The sequence below is a fragment of the Numida meleagris genome, chromosome 2 (assembly GCF_002078875.1).
Source record: "Numida meleagris isolate 19003 breed g44 Domestic line chromosome 2, NumMel1.0, whole genome shotgun sequence".
NCBI classification, from domain to species: domain Eukaryota; kingdom Metazoa; phylum Chordata; class Aves; order Galliformes; family Numididae; genus Numida; species Numida meleagris.
The window spans coordinates 82,908,856-82,928,764 of record NC_034410.1 but is presented as its reverse complement, the minus strand read 5'-3'; the positions used below and the strand labels follow the sequence as shown (position 1 = coordinate 82,928,764).

Below are 19,909 nucleotides of genomic sequence, written 5' to 3'. Positions count from 1 at the left end.
AAAAGGGGATTGGCGCTTCTTCCTACCATCAGGGTTACATCTTCTGCATTTAGTGGTGCTGAGGCTTTGTGCCACCAAAGTGCATCACTGCTAAGGATTGCAGCCTACTGGAAAAGACAGTCTGCAGCGTAGGTAGGAAAGGGACATGGAGGGGAGAGTTTGGAAACCTGCACAGTGAGGAGTTTAATTCCAAAATCTCACTTACCTCAGAAAGCGATGTCATACTCCACAGCTCAAGAAGAATCTGTGCAGAACAGAGGAAACATAAAATCCACTGTCAGTAAAGAGTTACCCTTGGAACTGTATTTTAACTTGATTTCTGAGATAATTGCAAAACTAAGAGTGTCTATTTTTAATATTCTTCCTCCCACCAAAGAAATCCCTCAAGAATGGGAAGTAGCACCTGTTTATAGGCAAAATTAGTGTTGATTGCAGTAATGCTGCATGCCAAACTGCTACATGATGCCTACTCAGGTCTCACAAATTGACAGCTATTTGTAACTCAGGACCTCTGAAGATCTCTGAAGTGACACCCAGCATTACAGCAGGAGTACCTTAAATTTCTTGCTGTGAGGGAGAAAAATCAGCTATTCTCTACTATCTATGACTTACAACATGTCAGAAAATATGATGGGATTTTTATTATGAAGACTTTATTCTGGGTCAATCAAGCTCTATTATGTTATATTGGAAGTCAGCATATATAAGTGTGAATAAGATTTGGTAAAGGAGAGCAAATGGACATACACAAGCAAAACAGTAAGATCATTGGGGCACACAAAAGCAAGATGAAACACATACAGCTGTCATATCTAGGAATCCACTGATCTTCCAGAACTCGGAAAAGAGAATGTCCTGCCATCCACCTCTGTGTGTCACATCAAATCTTGAGGCCTAAAATCCAGCACTGGATGCCTGTGGTCTCTACATGATGCACGTTGCTTTGTCAGTCCTTTCATGACTTCACTGTGCTTCTGCTGCTGTCACAGACACACATGTCCTCCATGTAGGCTGAGTGGGTGTGCTGGTGCTGCTAGTGAGCTCTGGACAGCAAACCTATGTCTGGCAAAAGCAACGTGAGATAGGACAAGCCTTCTGGCCAAGCAACAGTGCTGTCCTGCACTGGGAAGAACCCCACAGCCCTGAAGCAACATATGCTCATCCTCAAGTTACACTGCTCATTTATTCTGTGTTAAGCTACGAAGGTAGCACTGTTATCCATAACTAGCTGAGAATTACCATACAGGTAACCTCTGACTGCAGCTCGCATAGCAACGGAGCAGGAGGCAGGATGCTGCTGCAGGGAGGGAGGAAGGCAGGAGAGAGGGACTGTAGCAATGCCTTCTTCACTATTAGTGCTGTGGAGGTCTTCCTTTTCCTACATGGGCACAGTGATCTGCATGAATAACTCTCTAATGGGAAAATAAATAAAAGGAGCAAGCACTCCCAGACGCAAATTGTGGCAGTGCTATGAAGAAGCTGTCTGAAGAGATGATCCTTGAACATCTCCTGGAGAAAGGCAGAGAGAATGGCAGAGGGAGGGGGCTCTTGGAGCATCCAAGGGCAGGTGGCAAATCTCACAACACATGCACCATGCTCCCTCAACCTCAGCACATTACAATTCCCTCAGGCCAGGCTGCAGAGGTCTCAGCTGCCCTGGTCACATTCTGCTGGTGAGCAGGGTCTGTGGGGTTTCAGAGCAATCTGCCTCTCACCAGTGGGGAGGCCAAAAATGTTCTCAGCATGAGACTGTTTCTCTGTGAGCTCTGCTTTCTGTCTCTTAGTCAGCAGCACTGAAAATGCTGTATCTTTTCTCACAGAGGCTTGAAAGGAAGGTTGGCAATCTGAGATTCACAGCAGCAAGCTACTGCAGCACAAACTCATCTTTGCTGCCTTCTGAAGAGGAGAGCTGATGGGAGCTGTGTTTCGGCCTGTTCGCTGCACCAGGGACAGGCTTCAGCTCTGCCGTGTTGGCAACATCTCCTCTTCTGCAAGACATTTGTTAGCATCAAAGAGCCCACCATGCCCTCTCCATGAAGCAGGAAGGATCTCTTCCTCCTAGCTGCAAGCCCCAAAGACACTCATTCAATGGGTCTGGGTGAATCTCAAAACACTGACAGCATTGGAGGGAAAATGCAGCCTGTAGTTCTTGTCACATAGAACAATCTGTAGCTGAATTGCTTTCTCCTTTACAGAATGTCACAATTTCTTACAGCACGATACCTCCACCTGGGCTGTGGGAAGAGGGCAGCTTGGATGAACTGGGTTCCCTTCATCCCGGAAGCAGCTGAGTGGTGGCTGCTCATTTCCAGCTGCTGTGGCGCGGAGGAAGAGTCCTTCCACCACCTGCAGAGCATTCATGAGTACATTTCCTTTTGCCTGGCTCCCTTGGAGGAGAAACCAGTGGCCCCTCGCTACAAGAAAGGCATTGAGGCCTTGGAGTGTGTTCAGAGAAGGGCAACGAAGCTGTGAGGGGTCTGGAGCAGAAATCTTACCGGAAGTGGCTGGGGGAACTGGGATTGTTCAGTCTGGAAAAGAGGACACTCAGACCTTATAGCCTCCTGAAAGGAGGTTGTGGTGAGGTAGGGGTTGGCCTCTTATTTCAGGTAACAGAGATAGTATGAGAGGTAATGGCCTTCAGCTGTGCCAGGGAAAGTTCAGGTCAGGTATTAGGAAACATTTTTTTCCTCAGAAAAAGTGGTGAGGCATTGGAACAGGCTGCCCCAGGAGGTGGTAGAGTCACCGTTCCTTGAGGTGTTTAAGTGAAGTGTAGATGTGGCACTGAGAGACATGGTTAGTGGGCATGGTAGGCATGGGTTGGTGGTTGGACTAGGTGATCTCAGTAGTCTTTTCCAACCTTAATGATTCTATGATTCTATAATATATGTAATAGTCCAGCAAGCCCACACCTCCTCTGGAACCAAAGGCCCCTTCCCAGCTGCTGGATGTCACCAGGCTTCAGCACACAGCCTGGCTGAGGGAGCACCTGGTGGCATGAGGTGATGCTCAGTGCACGAGCAATTCCTCATGCCAAACAGGGTGGAAGCAGGCACCTTCAAGAAGCGAACTACACTTTCAGTAGTGTGGGTTTGGATGCAGCTGCAGTTTAAGTGTTGAAGCCTACATCTGTTTTCACGTGTTGGAGAGAAGGAAAAACCATTCCTTGTTCCTTTTTGGATAAGTGTGCATCAAAGCAGACTTTTGAGTGAAATGTATCCATAAATATAAGCAGCAACCTGTGTACCCAGGAACTAAAATGCATCATTTGTGCATATCTTAAAGCAAGCAAATACTCACCCCAGTACTTGCTATATGCACATAATAAGGTATTCCTCATTTTCTGTTATGAGATTTCCCTGGATTAATTTTCTCTTTGCTGCTGAAACCTATTAAAAACAAATGATGGTGCAAGCAACTAGAACTTATAGGCGTAATGTTCAGTTGTTTCCATAATCAAGAGAAAATAAAAGTCCGATGGATCACCTAATAGAAGAATGAAAATCTGAGCACCTACTCCAGCAATATTTGCTTAATGAATTTAAGATGGCATTGGTGACAACATTTCTTATTGCTGATACTTTACAATATAATGGGGACTGTATTATGCACACGATAATTCTGATGTGTGCTTTTTACTACATTTTTACCGTAGAAATGTGAATCTGATGGCTTTAAATGAGTGCACTTTTCATTTGCATGTAGAAAGGTGGAAAGAAGAGAGAGGAAAAGGCTTGGAAAAAGGACAGAAAAGGAACATAATTAGAAATAAAAAAGAGAATAAAGGGACCCTTTATGACATGAAACATTTAGGTCGTCCTTCATTTTCATCCGCCACACATCTCTCTGTGTAAGCAACAGAGGTTCGGAAATCTATTACAAATACGTGTCAGTGAGAACACATTCAGCTGCCACTGCTTTTTGGAAAGTTCTTACAGATTTTTCTGCAGCAATATTGTCCATTGTTTGTATTCCTGCAGAGCTGGAACCCTCGTGTGAGTGCACGCACCCATGGACATCTACATGCATGAGGTAGCTGCTGCTAATTTATTCCTTTGGGCTGATGTAAGAAGGAAATGGAAGAAAAAAAATGGCTTCTGGAATTTCTTAATAAGGTTCAAAGGGATTTTAGTTATAAGTGATATTTCGCATTTCAAAAAAATCTATACCAAAAGTTGCTGAGTTTCAGCAGCTCCTTTGTCATTGTTAAGAAATTTGCCACAGGGGGTATATATGCAGAAGTGGAAAATTCATAGTACATTGCCCTCTCTGTTGGAACTGTTGTCTTTCATTATATAAACAACAGAAATGAACTGCTGAAAGACTGGGCGGGTAGGGGAAGCCATCTTTTTCTTTCAGTGTGATCCATTTTTCTTTAGCTCCTGTTATATATGAGAGGAATCTAGGTTAAAATCCTTCCTGAATCTTTTCCCAGAAATGCCAGCGACACAGACAGTGAGAAGTTGCTTTTCTCGTGTCTTGGTCACTCCAGTGTGGAACAAAGCGCATGTCTCCTGCAATTTATACTCTGTAGCAGTTTTTGCTAATTAATCCTGATCCCAAACAAAGCTAAGGAGAGAGAGAGAAGTAATGAGTTAAAATAATAAAAATAGCATTATGCAAATAGGAAAGAACATTCCCCAGCAGTTTGCAGGGTTAGCATACATCTCTTCTTTTTTTCCTCCTTGTGTCCTCTTTTTGCTTCTCTGTTTTATTCATATTTTTTAATTCTTTTTTTTTAAAATTCATCTCCAGAAATCCTGGCACGAGCAGCAGAGCACAAATACAACTGTTGAAGCACACTGGCTGCATGCATGAGGTACAGCTGCCCATATGGGGATGCTTCATTACACGGTGGTATATGATGGCACATGCCCATCCACAAACAGGAAAATCCTAGCGAGCTGGGTGTTGTGATACAAATAGATGTGCTGTTACGATCAGCCCCAACTATATGCCCAGAGGAGTTGGTCTTGATGGTCTTTATGTGCCCCTCCCAACTTGGGGTATTCTATGATATCTGCGAGTCATCACTGGGATGTAAAAACAATAGGCCTGCACTTATTACTATCATTTCTCTCCTTTACAGACCCAAGCAGCAATGCAGGTCAAATCACAAAGGGCCATGCGCAGGCCCAGGAAAATGTGTAGGCATCATCAGACCCCAAGGAGACTCCTCAGCACCCTGTGCTCAGGGTAATCCTGCTCTGACCACTCCTCCATACTCCACACTTAGGGATTTAAGGGTGTTTACGTAGCTGGTGAACATGTAAGTAGTAAAATAGAAATAAAAAAGCTTTCTAGATCAAGATTGATGGGATTTTGGCATCATTCTGTTTTCCTGTACAAACCTACCCATGCTACTGCACCTGCAACTCTATGTAATATATCTTTCCAGGACAAAAAGGCAGTGATGCTCTTTGTGGATGAAGGACCGCCATTTTAAAGATGAAGGAAGCATGGACACCAGGGTTTTAAATAACTCAGTTCATGGCATAGGTGCCTTGTGATTTGATTTCTGCTCACTTTCATTCAAATCAGATGATCCAAGAGAAAGCTCCAGTCAGTCTTTCTTGACACTGCTCACCCAGGCTACGTACAAACAGGAAACCCCTTCTCATGAAGGGCTGAATTCAGATGGCATGTCCTTGGCAGATGTGCGTACAGTGCGTACTGCATGGGGTGCTGAACACAGTTGCTGACACTGCAGCATAGCAATTAATAAGGAATTGGAGCAGGTCTCTGTTGCATATCTTGCATATCCTGCTCCGTCTTGATGTGTTACATCCATTAGAGCTGATGGAAGAGCAAGCTAACAGCGAATTGAAGAAGCATGTGGACTGAAGTGTCCTTTGGCTTGAAATTTTTGGGATCCCAGCACACCCTGTTTTCTCCTGTCTTGCAAAGAACAGGAAAAAGTTTTCAAATATAGAATCATAGAATCATTCAGGTTGGAAAAGACCACTAAGACCACCTAGTCCAACCATGACATAATGCACTTAACATGCCAGGTGCAATCATTAGTGAGACTGAATGCAAATTAACTGTTTTGATAAGTGCAATCCAAATACCTAAGTCAAATTACAGCTTTCTTCTCACTGCAGTGTTGCCATGTGAAAACAGCACAAAATTCTGTGATGAGCAGGGGATCTAGAAACATAGAATCATGGAATCACTAAGGTTGGAAAGACCACTAAGATCACCTAGTCCAACCACCAACCCACCCCCACCATGCCCACTAACCGTGTCCCTCAGAGCCACATCCACACGGTTCTTGAACACCTCCAGGGACGGTGACTCCAACCCCTCCCTGGGCAGCCTGTGCCAATACCTCATCACTCTTTCAGAGAATAATTTTTTCCCAATATCCAACCTGAAAGTCCCTTGGCGCAACTTGAGGTCAATCCTTCTTGTCTTACCTTCCCACTGTAGCTGGTGCACAGGTAAAGAAGGGGTGTCATAGGATTCTGAACATGGATAGGTGGTCCCAAACCTCACATGAGGAGGCTGATGGAGAAGTAGGCTGCCCAGATCTTTGCGTCCTAGCTGTTCCCTAGCATCTGCTAGGCATCACCACATTGCTCAAGCTGTGTAATGGAGAATGGCTTCTCCTTTGCTACCACTTTGAAATGTCTAATACTTTATTTTTCTTTAGAAAGACAGTCTCTCACAAAAGCAGAGAGAGAGATTTCTAAATTATTCAACAACTCTATGCAAATAGTAACTAATTTTTTGTGATGCCCTGGCAAGGTGAGTAATTATATGTTATCCTTTCTGACAGGCAGAGATATCAGGTTTGAATCACTGGCTCCAGACCAGAAGAGAACTTTGAAATAAATTTTTGTGGGCTCAAGTAAAATGCTGGATAAAGTCCTAGTTTGATTAGAATGCAGCTTTTCATTTTCCATTTTTGTCTCATCAAGAAACCTGGCTTGGAGGAGCATCCCTTGGCTGAGCTGCTACAATATGTTCATAAATTATTCACTTGAACCTTTCACAGTCAAAAATGACACTGAGAGTACCGTGGAAATACATTTTTGAGGTAGATGAGTCACCTGGGTTTCATTGCAAGTAATGATAAAAGATGATTCTGTTACTCACCTAAATTTTATCCTGGCTGCCTAAAATGCTGTTACTACATCCTCTGTGTGCGACCTGGCTGGATTGGTCCAGCCAGGGCTAGGTGTGGGGTCATGTCCTAGACGAGGAAGCCACTGCTGTGGTTTATCAGAGCTGCATAGAGCTGGAACATATGCACTCATGTTAGGTGCAGCCCCTTAGCAATCTGGAACTGGCTTGTGGTCTGAAACAGGTTTTGTATCTCTTCCAAAATCTGCCACCTACAATAACTCTTATTATCTTGCAGATGACTCACTGAACTCTTGTGGCAGTGAGCTCCACATCCTAATTAGAACAACAACTTGAGCTCTTTCTTTGCATAGGTTTCCTGTTCTATCTGCACCTTCTCTCTGCCTTTCCTTCATTTACTTTCCTCTGACCTGTCCCTCTATGCTTGTGCCCTTGCTGACCTTCCCTGCTTCTCACTTTTGCTCTTTACTCTGAACTCTGCTGCATGAGTGAAGATAAGGTGACCAGAACAGCACTCAGTGCCCCAGCAGCAGTGACACAGGAGTTACACAGGAGCATGATGACAAAAAGCACAGTTTCTTCTCCATCATGGCACCTTGCTAAACTGCTGACCTTTAGATCATAAGCGGACTCTCACTGGAGGTGTCAAACTGTACTCACTGATGAAGGCAATTAGCCTTGCCCCTCCAGTGCCCTGGGATAGCCACATTCATCCGTGAGTACATCCTACTGAGGCACTTAATTGCTACTACAAGCACCACCCTTAGCATCAAAAACAGAGCAAGAATCACAGCCAGGAAAAAATAAGGAGTATCCTGTAACCTGTCCTGCACTGCACAAAGCCTTGGTTCTGAAAAACATATGCAGCCTGATCCTTGCAAGAACTCCAGCACTATAAAAGTCCTAAATGCTTCTGAAAACACTCTTTCTGCTTCTTGTCAGCAACTGACTATTTTTACATGTTTTAAATGTCCATTTTTGGGAAAAAAAAAACTTTGAAAAAATAACAAGCGATACACAATCAGACTTTCAGCAGATCTTTGCCTCATTCTATGAAAGGGTGTTTAAAGATCTATTTATTCTGACTTATAGAGATGAATGGTATGAGGCATAGAAAAATGAAACAATCTGGGGAAAGTCTTTCAGGAGTCTACTATGACAAACGAAAATCACGCTGAGAATTGAAATATTCTACTTCTTTTCTGGTATGCTGTTTGCTAAACAGCCCCACAGTTGTGCTATAGTTCTGCTTGCTTATTTTAAATAGGATGTTTAGAAATCAATTCTTCTTATAGTGATGTTCACAGGTGTGTACAAGCAGGTATGGCGTGTATTTCTTTAAACTTTTCTTCCATGTTAAAATACATAGAAAACTGCCATCTGCGCACTGCTCAAAGGCAGAACTGTGATTTTTGGTCCAGACAGGGGTAGGGTTTATGCACACAGCTACTGCCTGGTGAGATGTCCTCTTGCTTTAGAATCATGGAATCATTACGGTCGGAAAGACCACTAAGATCACCTAGTCCAACTGCCAACCCATCCCCACCACGCCCCCTACCACATCACTCAGTGCCACATCCACACGTGTCCTGAGTGGCTCCAGGGACAGTGACTCCACCACTTCCCCGAGCAGCCTCTTCCAATGAGGAGTTCTAGGATTGATCCTAGATCTTTGAAATGGGGAGTGGAAACTTCAGTATGGCAAGGCCATAAACATGCAGATACAAATGATGTTGAAGATGACAGCTTTATCAAACAAGTCAAAGCCGTCCGTTATTTGTTTTCAGTTCCCATTGTCAAAACAGAACCTAAGGTCTGTCTGTGCAATAACTATCAACCAGTCCATACAGTTAAATATTAATTTTCAAATTCAAAAGATATGTAGGTTCATTATAGTAATGCAGGACCTTAGGAGCATGTATGCTCCATCAAAGGCAGAACATCAGTAGAGGGCTCACGTAGGATAACTAAACTCATTTATGTGGTTTCACTGGAACCACCTCAGCAGCTTTGCTGATTAAATAAGCACTCTATGCTCCTCGTGGCTGGATTCAGGGCTCACCACAGGTGCTATTTACCTCTGAATTGCGTGATGGCCACAGATCAGACTGAGGGAGAGGCACATTTTTGGAAGATAGATCAGTGTCTGACTGTCAGTAGCTCAGTTTATCTCGCTCCATTCTTACTTCTTGCAATGCTAAAGCTGAAAATCAAAGTCCAGCTGAGAGATTTGCATCAGCATGAGGACTTAGCTAAGACAAATAAGAGAATACCAAACAATGCATCAAGGCTAAAGACTGATAGCTCTCAGAACATGTTTGCCCCTAATACTGCAGGATGTTTTTTTTTTTTTTTTTCCAGTAATGGGTTTACCACAGCTTCTTTTCCAAACAGATTTTTTCATTTACGCTTTCAGTGTCTGGGCAGGCACATGATCTCTCTCTCTGGACGCACATCCCAGAGCTACGTGTGTAGCTAGGAGCATCAGCTGTGAGAACGGATTGTTTGGCCCTTATTATCAGCAACTTTCATCCTGGCCAGTGAGTAAATGGAAAGCAGTGTATAAACATGCTATGAATAATGAGGAGCAGCAATGAGTAAAAAATGCTAAGTATTGTTAAAAAGATAGAAATTCCTTTTCAAGCACATCTGTAGAAAGATTGTTACACTCTTCAGGTTTGATAGGTTCAGCCTTGTGCAGTGGTATGCCAGCAAATTGCAGCGTTCTTGTCGTTGTTGCCCTTTACATAGGCATAACTTTGATCAGGAGAGAAAATGAAGGAGATTTATTTTGTTCAAAAAATTGGGAGTTTGAAATTTTCCATTCTGAACAAAGTGAAAAGAAAAGCAGCTTACTTAGAAAAGAGAACATAGATAACACTACAAATGTCTCCAGCTGAGAACAATATCCTGGAATATACTCTGGAGAAAAATCAGCTGAGTGTAATAGAAACACAAATAAGTCAGCCTGTGCTTCTCATAGCTCAGACAACTCCTTAGGCAACCAAATTTCTGAGTATTTTTCTCTCAAGAGTAGTGATCCTGTTTTATGTATTTAGTTAAGTATTCATCAGTCTGAAAGCAGAGGTAAGAGATCCTCTACATCTCAGAGGTATGTTTTAATCATTGAGCACTTCTTGGTATGAGTCTCAGTCTCCTTCGCACCCCAGAATCAATTTTGGGCTTGGCAAAGCTTCTGGATTAATATATTGGGTTAAATGAACCTGTTTCACCTACCTGAAATGTTTTCTTGAAACAGACTTACAAAATAACTCCATAGAACCTTTGTTTTACGAGAATGCCAACTATTTTGGTGACCTATTTTGGTACATATATTTGGTTTAGACCAAAAAAGTATTTCCCTGCTGCTTTTTCTGGTTTTGCTTAGTTGTTGCACATAAGTGTTGTTGAGAAATTCCTTTTGCTGTGCTCCCCTCCAGAGACATTTGTTTTTTTCCAACTCTGAGCTTCTGCTGAAAGGAGATGAGTAACAAAGCCTGGAAAATATTTAAATGTTGCCCCCCAAAGAAGAGCAATCTTCTACTAAAATAAAACGGATCTAAATATTATAGAATAATAGAGAGTCCTGGTGAGTCCACCTGGCTCAACACTGTGTTGCTGAAGGACTGCCAGAAATAGGGAGCTCAGTCACTGCTGGCTCTGCAGTCTCATGAGATCTGATTTAGACTGGTTTTGTAAAGTCTTCCAAATGCTGCAAAAGGTGCTCTCTAATAGAGAAACAAAGCTCTACATAGAGGTAATGGTGATCCTGAGGTGGCATTTTTCAATCAGATGTAGGATCCACAAAACAGATGACTTCCAACTTTGTCAAAAATACGTAGTTTTGTCTCCTATTTGTATTCTTAATGTGTCCCAAAGAAGGCTTCAAGACTGGCAGGATAGGCTAACATGGCAAATAGCTCGTGGTACAGAGAATAGGATGCATGAGAAGGAAGGGAGGAATAACTGAAAAGGGAGTAGAATTATTTGAGAAATAGAAGTGTGAGTAGTGTAGGAAGAATAGAAAAAGCAAAGAACTACTGCAGAAACGTAGATATGTAAGCTTCAGAGAAAGGTCAAAAATCCCCTTTGTCTGGAGCGGTTAAAGTGCTTGATGAGGGCATTTCATGATATCTCTGCAAATTCTTGGTCTCAAATCTCAGGAGCAGAAGGAAGGTCATGTTGCTCATATCTAAAATGAACGTAGATCTGAAGTGAAGAAGGAACAGCCACTTGGCCACATGGAAAGATTGCTGGTTAGGCATCAGCATAAGTGAAAATAAATTGTTCACCATGCAGGGAAGAGTAGAAAGTAGGATTGCTTCATATGTAAAAGTCAGAGCTCAGTTCATTGCAACTCTGCAGCTGTGGCAAATGATGCAGAATTAGAATGTGCTTGGAAAAAAAAATCTATTAACCAACAGTTTCAAAGCCTTCTCTCTCCTTCTCTTTCATGAATGCTTCTTAATTAGGTTACTTTCAAATGTGGTTACTAGTTAATGAGAACCTTCAAAACAAAGCAGTGCTAAATTGACAAAGATTGTAAAATAATGCCTAATTCTTTTCTTTTTTAATTCTTTGTGCCAAAGAAACTGGCGTTTTCCCTATTTCTGTAACTTATTTTAGAGAAGTTGGTTGTCTCTAAATTAGTATGTGGAGACACACAAGAAGACAGAGTTTGGTATAAGCGAACCTGTACTCAGTCCAATTTTCATTCTCAGTCAGCACAGATACAATAGTGCAGAAAAATAAGCAAATCATCCTTTAGCCAGAGCTCATTACAGAGCAGTAAGTATTTATCACTCATCTCTCTAAGCTCCCTTTCCCAATAATGCAAATGCAGAGCTACATATAAACCTTGTATTACCTGTTCAAGATTTCTGTGAAAAATGGTGCATACAGTGATCTTGTTGCCTGTGTAAGTATCACTTAAGCTTCTTTAAGCAGGTACGTGTTGGATCTTCACTGACTAAAGCACACAGAGCAGGGAATGGAAGATTTTTCCCATGAGCTCAGAGGGTTATCATCAGTGACGCTGAGTCCAGTTGGAGGACTGTAAGTAGCAGTGTTCCTCAGGGGTGGGTGCTGGGTCTGGAATTGGAGAAGTGCAGATTACAAAAACTGCATGTTTGCATGTGTTTATCTGGGTATGACCTTTTCTTTCTTATTCCTGAAAAATCTCTCTAGTCTTGGAGGGCAGTTGCAGCTTTGACCAGAGAGGCGGTGGATGCCCCATCCTTGGAGATTCTCAAGGTCAGGCTGGGCACCCTGATCTGCTGAAGGTGTCCCTGTTCGTTGCAGGAGAATTGGACTAGATGACGCATTATGTGTCCCTTCCAACTCAAATGATTCTACAATTCTTAAGGGTTCAATGTTCCCATGTTGCACTTGGGTTGGCAGAGCCCCAAGGATCCTGACCCTGCAGAGGGCCCAGCTCGGTGGCACCATGTGGGAATCTGGTGCTGCCCTACGGTGATGTTTTAACTACATATGAGTTGTGTGGGCTTCTTTATATAGGCCCGAGGAGTAGTCAGGGTGGAAAACTGGGACAGTTTTGATCAGAAGTTAAGCACACAAAAAGGAAGAGGCAGATAGTACCTCATCTGTACTTTTACGAGTTTGACATTACTGCTATTATAATAATTGGGATAAAACCTGAAAAGTGTCACAGAGTGCAGGTGTCCCTGTGTCTGCCCTGACTGGTGGGATGCAGTGATTTGGATTCTTTGGGGTAGTCCAAATTTGGCTCATTACCTTGGCTTGCAGGTGCGGGGCACTGAGGGTGAGAGAACGTATGACAGCAAAACACAGAAAGAGAAGAAGACACAGCATGTCATTTTACAGTGGGATTGTTAGTTGTAAGGTAAGTCAGACTTACCTGTCAGCTTCAAGCTTCTCTATGCTTCTCAACATATATATGTATGCATAGGCACATAGGAATCCTTCAAGTGCTTAGTTATAATTCAATAATTTATTAGAAAGTTTCTTCCTTGGTACTTTGCATGTTTCATTCCCAAGACAAGAGAAAAGTGGTGGAAACAAAACTGTTCTCAATACAAATCAGATCAGCCCCTTCAGTTTCTTTGTTATGGTAATTGGTAATTACAGGAGAAAAAAAAATCTTAATTTAAAATGAAGATAGCTCCAAGTACCTTCACTACACATGATCTGTCAGCAGCCCACCTCTTGGTGACACGTACACTGGAGGTTAGAACAGGTCACAAAGACTCCCAGCATCCACCTTTCCCCAGAGCATGAGGAACAAGTGCTGGGGCTGGAGAAGCACTGAGACTTGGGAGAGCGAACATGGGGATCAAGCAGTAGGCAACAGCTGGATGAAGGGTCTCCGCTTGGTCCCTCTTGGGAAGAGCAAGGCAACCTTGTGTTACAAGGTTCACCATGATCTTCCCATCAGTGGTTCCTGTACTGCTCCAGCACACAGAGAATTTTGTGAACAGCCATGGGAAGTTAGCTCCCAGCAGTGCGAGTGAGCTGCTCTGACAGGTACCTGGGCTACAGTGGCAGGCACAGAACCATGGAATCATGGGATGGAGAAATTAGGTTTGAATAAAGTCAATATGAGCTCAGTATCTGGTAATTTTCAGAGCAGAACCAAGAATTTTAAAAATGGGCCTGGGAAGGGGGAATGTATTTATTCTTAGGAAAAGTTTCTGCTCACACTGCTGAAAGTGGTCGCAATTTGATTCAAGGACAGCCATGTGTCTTTGTTTTCTTCTGACAGATATAGGAGTTTGCTTTCTGATCCTGACAAGATGCATGTATTTACTTATGCCCAGCTTACCCTGTTGTGCTCCTGTTTTTTTTCTAAACTGCTGTAAAAAAAAAAAAAAAAAAAAAAAAAAAAAAAAAAAAAGAAACAAAGAAAAAAAAGCACTGATGTGAAGACAATTCCAGCTGGCTCTGGATGCCTGACTGTGTATAGGTGTGCTGAAATAAAAATGCAGCCTCTCGGAAAATGTGAAAAGGGCAATCCTGCACACAGAGTGTGCAGGGAGAAATCTTCTAAGAGGCAATGAATGAATAATATTGGTAGTCACTAACTTAAAACAAATATGCTTCACTACGAACCAGAGGACATGTGAACTCAAATGCAGTCACAGCTTCAATTATACAATTTTATAGGACATTGTGTTTGTCCACAAAGCTTCCAAATGTAAAGGAAGAGAGCGCCGACTGTGTATATTCAGTGAGAAGTACCTAGAAAACATGCCACACCGACAGGAGTCATTATTGTCTGGATCAGACCAGTCAAATCTTACCTCCCCAAAGAGCCAGGATAGTACTCTATACAGATAATGTGATAAAAGCTAAAAGCAGTCTGACATTATCTAGATTTTTTAAGTGTGCAACAAACAATTAGTTGCCATGTACTGGTAGTTTCTCAGACCTAACGGAACTAAACTAGAATTGCATTGGTATTACTACTAACCCTTTTCAATCTGGTTTTGCTTTATGAGATTTTTGAAGAGTTGTTTTGGTGCTCCTATTCGTTCTTTACCATAAAACCTGTTAGAGGATTGCATACTTACTACATGTAGTGAATGTGCCGTGTCTGTCAAATATCCTTTGTCAGACCTAAAATAACAATTAGTGACAAGTGAGCTCATATGGGAACATCTGAGTGTGGACCAGACATGAAAAAAGGCTACTGCATTAAAAATAGCTGTGATGTTGTTTTGGGTTTTGGCCATTTGAGCCCCAGGTGAGAGCCTCAGTCCTTGTGGGCTTTGGCCATTTATCTGTGTGAAGGTTTATAATATTCCTTAGGTATAAACAACTGCACACGATATGTTATTGCTTTCATATATACTTTGTGCAAAATCACATTCATGCTTCATTTACCATATCCCTTAGCTCTGGAGAAATCAGGGTCATTTGTTCCGAACCACATGAACATAAGTGAGGAGACATGCAGGGGGCAGAAGCTGACTAGGTGTACTTTAGAGGAAGTTTATAGATCAATAAATACAGGTATATCTGCTACAGTTATATCCGGAGGCTGCACAGAAAGAGGCAAGTGTACATTTGCGGATCATAAAGCTTCCTGAAGTTCTTCAGGAAACATGAAGCTTAAATTGCTTCTTCTGCCTTCATGAAGGCTGGGTGTAATGAATGACACAGGAAAACCATTGCCTTTCTCAGAAACAACATACAGTTCCTAAGTGGCTCATGAACCGTTGACTCTGCTGATGGCAGTGAGAGCACAGTCAATAAAGATAATTGTGTTTAACTCAGGAGACAAGAAGTATAGGTAAGGAGTACAGTAAGAGAGCTTGCTTAGAACCTTCTCAAAGGACAGCTCTGATACTTCAGCATGAAAAATCATTCTAAATTGCAACCGAAAGATAAAAATTTGAATTTTTTACTCCATTTAAAATTTCTGGTAAATGTTGTCTTAGTAATCCTCTCACTGGAGTCATATTTGATCGTTTCAGTTCAATGAGGAAAAATCTATGCTCTTCTTTACCTTTTCGGTTAGTTCCATTTACAGATATATCACACTAAATGCAGCATAAATTCCAGTGAAACATTCAGTGAGAATCTGTTCTATCTAAACTTTTTGACCTATTGCAAATAGAATTCCATTAAGAACTCACCATGTTCCGGAAGGCTGATCTCTTTTTATGTACATAATAGAGTTAAACTTATGTCTTTCTAGACGGTTTGTAGTCAGACACGATTCCTGCATTTGTTACATTGAAGTTTGGAGGGGCAAATTATTTCTCCGCTGGAGCACAGCCTGGGAGAGCTTGAACAGGCTTATTGCTATGCCCTCCGCCCTCTCAAACTTTCATCAGTATTAATTTGCAGCTCCCTTGGTCCCTCTTGCTTCCATTTTTTTTTCTTTAATGAGCACAGAGAAAACTGTTGTATTATGAAATAAAAGCAAGATTCAGGCGAGTGATGTCAGCTGAGAGTAGCAATATGAACACGTGTAGAACAAGCTCTACTTCCGCCACTTCCACGCCTTAAGCCCTAATGAACTTCCTAGCACTGTTGGTGGGACTACAAAGTAGCTTGGGGGCTGTCAAACTACAATGTGTGAATAAATGATCAGAAAGACCCACAAATGAATTTCTGGTGCATAGCTTGCCAATCTTGGTTGTCTCCTGGAAGAACAGCACTGAGTGCATCAGACATCATCTCAGTGAAGGTGTTTGAGTAATTGGCCTGTATTTCACATTCAAAAAACACCTGAATGATTTATGATGCAATTTCTCACCAGGTTTTATACCTTATTTTGCTTTAAAAAGTGCAGTGTATATATATATTTCTTATTTTTTTCTACACATATTTTTCTATATGTTTGTATGTGCATATACATAACAGCTAAACTTGGGGTAGTGCAACCTAACGCTTGTGAGGCCCCATTTGGAGTACTGTGCCCAGGCTCCACCACAGTACAGGTAGGATGCAGAGCTGTTGGGGCAGGTCCAGAGGAGGGCCACGAACATGGTCAGAGGGCTGGAGCACCTCTCCTATGAAGAAACCTTGAGGGAGTTGGGTTTGTTTAGCTTGGACAAGAGAAGGCTCCAGGGGTATTAAATTGCTGCCTTCTAGTACTTGAGGTGATCTCAGGAAGGCGAGCAACTTTCTACCCGGTCTCATAGTTATAGGTGTCAGTGGATTATGGGCAGGTTTGGCCTGGTTCTGTGACCAATGGGGCAGGGGGACCCACAGACCTATGCCCCAGGAAAGGGAAAAGGGGAAAAAGGGTAGGGGAATGGGCCCAAAAACAAAACAGCAGCAATAATCTGAGGAGAAACAAACTAATTTACTAAATAAAATGTCAGAATGCAAAATAATACAATACAATACAATATAATTGAAATTAGAGCTAATAAATAAAATGAGTGTCCAAAAACCAAAATGCTTTACTCTAATGCTGGTGGTGAGACGGCTAGGGAGAGAGATGCTGCTGGGACAAGCAGGAGGGGAAGAGAGCGAAAAAGGAGATGTCTCGTGATATGTGAAGAGTTCTTATCTTTCCCTCTGAATGGAAAATGGTAACAGAACAGCAAGCAGTCCTCTGGGAAATGTAGTTCTTCTTCTCTTCTGAGAACCACGTACCCGGAACTATCCACAGTTCACGGAACTGGAGCATTAACTCTTTAACTCCCAGTGCACTACATGATGTTATGATGTGGAATACCGATAACCAAAAATCATAAAACCATGATAATAGGATAAGGGAGAACGGCTTTAAACTAAAAGAGGGGAAATTTATGTTAGATATTACGAAGAAATTTTTAACACTTAGAGTGGTGAGGCGCTGGCACAGGCTGCCCAGAAGAGGTTGTGAATGACCTAACTCTGGAGGCATTCAAGGCCAGGTTGGATGGGGCCATGGGCAGTCTGATCTAGTTAGTGGCAACCCTGCCCACAGCACAGGGTTAGACCTGGATGATCTCTAAGGTCCCCTTCAACCTAAGCCATTCTATGATTCCGTGATTTTATCTTTCATTCATTTTATTCAAGATTTGTGCATCACTTGGGATTTTTTTGAGCTTACCCCAGCATGCATAGTCCCTGGGCTTCTTTTCAAGAGGTGCTCAAAGACAGCGGTCCCTTCATTTATTGGACTATATGAGGCCTTGGTGTCTCAGTGCCAGGCTGCATGGGAGGCAGTTGCCTGGCATAGGGGTGTGACACCTTTTGTGATGTTCCTGCTGGCCCACCTGGCCTCCAGTCACTGCTCCAAGGAGCAGAGCAGCGGGAGACCTGCCTGTGCTACACAATTTAGAGGTGTTCAGAATGGCAGTAGGCATTGCAAATGTCTGAATCCCAATGAACTTCCTTTCTCTAAGGAAATAATGGGAGGAGAGAATCATGAGGTACTGACATGGAAATCCAGGCTTCTAGCTGCTACTGTCCACAATGCTACTGCTGTAGCCCTGCAGTTGCTCTATAATCGCTGCTGCTCAATGGCTTTGCTTTTTCTGATTACTCTGCTTTTAGAGCTGCATGTCGGGAGCCACAGCCTCACTGCTTCCTGACTGAAGAGAGCTTGTGTGAGGCCAAACTAAGCAAGGCTGCCCATGGGAATTGCTGCCTGGTGCCCTGGGTTGCCTTCCAGCCTGGTTCCATCTCCATGCTGCAGACACCAAGACCCAGGTGCAGGGGGTGGGATGATGTGCAGTACATCCCTGCCATGTACACAGAGTAGCATTTACGATATTAACAGAGACAAGGAGCTCTGTTTCTGCAGCTCACTGGCTGCAGGCTGGTTTCAAGCAGTGCTCCCTCTTGTCCCGTCCTGATGGTACAACCCAGTGCTCTTTCTAAACACGAAAATGCCTCCCAGCATCCCCAGGTGGGGATTATTCTGTCCTCTAAAACACAAGGGTTAAATTCCTCCCAAAACTACATTTCACTTCTGTGAGAATTTCTGTGAGACCTCTCCTACGTTTCTTGAACCAGGGGGAAAAAGAGGATAATTATAAGAAGTAAAATACGTTATTAAATGGGAGATGGCATGTGTCAGGCTTATTGATGAGAACTTTCATAAAATGTAATATTACTTCATTCCTACCTTAATTGAAGATATTTTCAGCCTAAGTGATGTGTAACTGCTCAGTGATTTAGCTCTCTTTTATGAATAATTATATTACATGTATTCTCTCTGTATATTTCCATTGATACATAACATTAGCGTCTCTCGTAATAGCCTGCAAAGGTCCAGGCGGATCTTACTTTATTGAATCCCTTTGAAAACAGCTTATTTTGCCTTCTTAAAGTCAATAGTTAAATTAATATACATAATGAGATACCTTTCAAATGAGGGGAACATTCCCTTTGCTTATGATCGAATTCCCTGGACACCCACTTACTAACGATTTGACAGGTGTAACATGAAGCGACAGCATTCACTGTGTAGTTCGTTTTTTATCAAACAAGACAGAAAGAATGAAGCCTTGTCCGTGTTTGAAAGCTGTATCGTGTTTCTGCCATTTCTTTAGGCATTCTTACAGAAACCTTTCAGTTCTCCCTTTCTCATCTTCCACAGGCTAATGCAGTAGAAATAGCTGCTACAAATTAACAAAACGATAGTGATTTTTGCATGAAATGTAGGTAAAGTCTCATCTTTACCTGTGTTCTCATGAAATAACCAATTTTGAACCGTGATGAAAACAGAAATAATTACAAACAATTCAGCAAATAAAGAAATCTTCAAGAGCCATATTTAATATTAAACGCTATAAGGAAAACTTCCCAGGCAACAGGCCAAGCTGAGATTAACAGGATCTTTTTTAAGAAGTGTTTATAATGTAATTTTTTTAAAACCAAACAGTAAAAAACACTTTGACCAACCTTTCCATTATGGCCACAATCTGCATTTAGACCCAATGAAATAAAAGGCAGGAAGTCTGCCAGCAGCCAGGCCAGGGGTATGCAAATGTCCTGTTCTGCAATACACTGATAGCAGCCAGAGAGCTGAATTTAAAAGCACCTCTTCAAAGCTTTTCTAGGAAATAATTGAACACTTAATGATTTTAAAGTTCCATGACAACTCTAATGCCAAATTGTGGTTTAATTTAATATATTTAGCTAATGATCAACACATATGTCTGGAAGGTGCTTCTCTGTATACGTGTATTTGAGGCATTGCTGCAGAGATGACTGGAACAAGAGATGTGGTGGGACAGGGGGCTTGCCTCAGAACAGTGGGGTGGGCTGGATAGGTGGGCTTCTCTGGTGAGGTGAGAAGTGCCTCTTTAGGAAGGAGAGTTAATTTGACCTGTGCTGTTTGGTACCAACTGGTTTTGCTTCCAGAGTGAACCAAGAACATATCTTCAAAGCA

At 42.3% G+C, this 19,909-nt stretch overlaps 1 long non-coding RNA gene across 1 annotated transcript; it reads left to right on the top strand.

Annotated features, from left to right (window-relative positions):
- LOC110394860 lies at positions 2,551–5,701 on the top strand. Its single transcript, XR_002435977.1, has 4 exons — positions 2,551–2,582; positions 3,978–4,029; positions 4,753–4,816; positions 5,087–5,701. It is a non-coding gene; the product is annotated as an uncharacterized LOC110394860 (long non-coding RNA).